Below are 4441 nucleotides of genomic sequence, written 5' to 3' on the forward strand. Positions count from 1 at the left end.
ACAAGACACGGGCTGCTGACCATTAATTAAAATTTAAGAAATTTGTGCTAGTGCCATCTTTAAATTAGAGAATAATACGTGGAAGGAAACCTCCTACAAGAATGCAGCATAGTCACATTTCTAGGGCTCTCCTGAAAGCATATTGAAAACTAATGGCTTATTAGTTTCATTCATCAACCAATATTTATCTGATAGATAAATGGATTCTGGACTTGTTATGATGTAATTGGTAAACAAATTTCTAGTCTTTTGAGGGTACCTTAATTATAAATTGGCTTTATCTTCAATTTTCAACTTCAATGGTTGACTTACAATTTGTGGCCAGAGGAGTAGACTTCTGGCAAAATGAGTATTGTTTTAAAGGCACCATGAACACTTTGTAACCCTCTTTTTCTTAATGGCTGGCAGAAAATTATATGAAGTTTTCTCCAGATCTAAATCCATAGACTTTACCTATAAACTGTAAGGAAAGCCAGCCATGTAGTAGAAAAAAATTGACCTTTTATAACTTCAAAAACCTGCTTTCTCTTGAAAATCAAATTATATATTCTGGGGCATGGCCTAGAGTCTCTTTGATTTTATTTTTCCTTTCTTTTTAAAAATAAGGCTGATGTTCTTCCAGTGTTAAGAATGGCTGGTAAGAAAATTATAGATACTTAAACTTCTCTGGATACCTGGTATCATTGGTTTGCTAAAATCAGTCCACATTTATTTATTTATGAGAGTAGTTTTTATAAATTTTGCAAATCATTGTTAAATCCAACCATTATTAAAAATTAAGTATGGAGTCACAATGAATGCAGCTGTACTCACATGAATCTGAGAAGAGGCACTGAAGGAAAGCCTAGACAGTTCTCTGATTCTTGGGGCAGCTGAGGGCTGCTGGAGATGATGAGGACAGGAGGGCTGATCTCCATGGACTGGCATTCTGGGATGTGTGAGAGGACTTGTTTCCCATGGTGAAGGAAGTGAAGGAGTGCTGATTTTTGGTGTTGTTCTTGGTGTTCCATTGCTTTGGGGCAGTGCTGCTCTGGGCTGCTGCTGAGGTACATGTTTCAGCTTCAACTCCTGGCATGGGAGGCTTATCCCATTCTGTCAGCTGCTTAGCAGCCAGGTTAAACTCAATGTAGGAAATCAGAAATCTTCCTATTTTGTCTGTCAACATTCCTTTAGTACAGCTTACATCCTCTCTTTGGATCACAGTCAGAACATCAGTCCTTAACAAATGGAAGGCGGTCATTATCTTCTGCTTTTTTGTCTTTCACTTCAACGTCATAAAATGCTCTGCACTGAGGTAGGGGTGGAGGTAATGGTTTAATAATCTGCACTAAGTTGGTTGGGAAAAAGCCATGGATCCTATTGACCTACACTGTGGAGCCAGTTTTTGTTAACATGTTGTCAAAAAATGATGATGTCACATTTGCTGAGTTTAAAGTCTCCAGCCTTCTTTCCTTCATAGTTATGTAATGCTTTAGGACATGGTAACAGTTATACCCCTCTCTGTGGCCTCCAGGCTTGCACCTGAGGCTGGCATCCACACTGTGAGCTCTCTAGATCTTTTGCAGTACAATTAGACATAGTGCTGCTCTGAAACCTTAATGCATTTGTGCAGTTGGTCCCACTCCCCACACCGGCTAGGTTTCCAAGGCCTCTCTGCCTGATGCCATCCAGAAGCCTCACCAGCAGGATGTTATCTGGATGTTCATCTTGAGAGCCAACAAGAATCCTCAAGTATGGACTACTTAGAGAACCTATGATCTCAGCAAACAACTTTGCAAAACCTGTGCTGGCAAGATAAGACTTTTGCAGAAGAACCCAGGCATTCTAGACACACAGGACACTCCAAAAGATCCAAGAAGGCAGGTTCATTCATCTTAATGTATTTTACTGAGAAAAGGCTTCAGAAATGTTCATAGTTGTGTGAAGCTCTTTAAATGATTCCTGTAACATCCATTTCAGACTTTGCTCTTGCAACTTGGCTCTTCCTCCTGGTTCTTGGTCCCCCAGTGGTGGCCATGGCAATGCGGATTCCACCCAGCCTTTCCTGTTGCTTTCTATTTCTCTGAAGGAGGCACAGTGGCCCCTGGAGACTCCTCTCTGCTGCCCCCATCTCTGCACATACATATTACACAGGTGTCACCACCTCCCACTTGCACAGCCTTAAATGTTATTTTTTTTTAAATCAACAGAATGCTTGGTGGGTTAGAAACCAATATGTGAGAGATGGAATAGTCCAAGTTTCAATCCCGGCTTGAATATTTTGTGACTGTGTGACTTTGGAAAAGTGACCTAACTTCTCTGCTGTTTTTCTGGTGGTAGTAATAGTCCCTGTCATAGGGAACCACAGGAACTACAGACAAAGCTCCGATGCAGCGTGTGTCAGGATACACACTCCAGCCATGGCAGGTATTGTTACCCTGAGTTTAATAATGTATGAAACAAGCAGTAATGACAGTTACTTGTGGTGATTGGCAGCCGACAGTGCAGAGGTAGCAAACATCTTCAATTTTTCTGTGAAGCAGCTAGAAGACACCAAGGTAGATGGGGCCTGGATGCTTGACACTGGTGACATATTCACATCTCCCCATCTTTCCCTGCAGAATATCCTGTCCTTCTACAGCTTTGGGCTGGAGCAGTCCCTCTTTTTGCAGACCCCATAGGAGATGCTGGCTAACACTGTGGAGAAGTTGGAAGGGGCAAGAACACTTTAGACTGGAGTATTTTAGTGTGCTCAGCTGCTATGGGATTGTTGCTCTTACACATATTGTAAATTGTGTTTATGGAGATAAAAACATGATTTTCACTTTTTGACTCCCTTGGGGTTGACCGTCTGCTTTACCCAGCACCCCATCCTATCTTGAACTTGAAAACAGAAATCCAAGTGCAATGTGATCTGTGTGGTTGCTTGTTGTGCTCATGGAAACAGCCTTTCTTGGGCATCTGTTTGTCTCCCTGTGTCTTCCGTGCTCTGACTATTTCTGTTTTGACCAGTTGTTTTGTGCATGGCTCTTGTTATTGACCATTATTTATTGTCAAATGCCTTTGACTGTGTGACTATGTTCTATGCAGTTGTTTGGTGAGTAAAATTTCATGGCATTGTTATATACTCTAGGTAATAAAATCGCAGTGATATGGCTTTAGTGAATTGCAAATTTGCAAATAGATAATCATTTTCTTTTGAAAATTAAGACTTTTATTTCAGTCTTCAAATGCAGATATTTTTCTTCAAAAATGTATATGGTGATTTTAATTATTTTCCTTGTGACAAGCTCTTACTGACTGGGTAGTACCCATTTGTAACCAATTAATACAGTTTAAGGTTAAGAAGAAGGATAAATCATCACCTTTTAGGTCTTTTCTATAATTTTTCATGGGCATTCTAAGTGCTTAACTGTTGTTCAATTTAATTAACTCAAGTATTTCCAGGAATAGAAGGAAATATTTTTGTCATTAATGATCTCTGTATAGCTCTTATGGTTGAATCATTATTCTAGTTGTGATGAGTAAAAAGATTAATAATACGTGGTTCCAAAGAAATGAGTGATGGTGTTGTAACATATCGTTTTGAATAATCCATGAGAAAATCCTGTATCTCTATAATAGTTTAAAAAAATTTAGTTTCACAGCTTAGAACTTTAAACAGGCTGTGTATGAATTCTAAATTAAATTTTAACATGCATAATTTCATGAAAACCTATTGTAATAAAGATATGCATTTCATGGAGCTGGATCTTATTTTTAGCAGCTAGTATTTTTTAGGTAGAAAACACTGTCAAATAGCTCAACGTAAAAGTGTCTAAAATTTGAGGGGGGAGAAAGCTTTTTATTTAAGAAGCAGTTTTGAACTATTGGTTCTGGCGAGATGCTTCAAACCATTATTAAAAACTACTGGGTCCCCTTGAAGTCCTATTATACCCTGGTTTACCAAGAGATTTGGGTAGGAATGGGGTTAATGAGCTTCATTGTTTATAAAATCAGGAGTGCTGATAAAAGAAGTAAAGCTTTGAAAGGTTCAAGTCCTGCACCTGCTCATGGTCATCATTAGCCAGTTTGCTTGAGTACAGAATCATCAGCCTGTAAATCTAAGCAGGCTTTGTTAAATGGGAACACAGAATGTCGCCATACCCTTATATAAGTACCACCGTTCTACGTGGCATGAATAAATGATCTGTGAGATGCACCACTAAAAAAAAAAAAAGAAGCAGTTTTGATGATACCCAGGAGTGATTTTCAAAATATTGTACAACTGCCTTGGCATAAGAACTAGTGAATCAGAGTGGCTTTCAGCTACAATGCTGGAGGTTGGGGTGGTCTGAGTGATTTGCAGGGGGTCCTGGAGGACCCCTGGGGTGGTCCAGTGATGTTTCTCAAGAGGAATAATTTTTTAATCATGAGAGGGTTTATTGGTTGTATTTGATCCATGGATGCTGCTGGGAATCAT

At 39.3% G+C, this 4441-nt stretch overlaps 1 pseudogene; it reads left to right on the forward strand.

The window, feature by feature from the left end:
- Positions 1-3846: 3846 nt before the first annotated feature.
- Positions 3847-4180, forward strand: LOC113178530 (ATP synthase subunit ATP5MPL, mitochondrial pseudogene; annotated as a pseudogene).
- The last annotated feature ends 261 nt before the right edge of the window (positions 4181-4441 follow it).

Source organism: Urocitellus parryii, chromosome 2 (genome assembly GCF_045843805.1).
Source record: "Urocitellus parryii isolate mUroPar1 chromosome 2, mUroPar1.hap1, whole genome shotgun sequence".
NCBI lineage: Eukaryota > Metazoa > Chordata > Mammalia > Rodentia > Sciuridae > Urocitellus > Urocitellus parryii.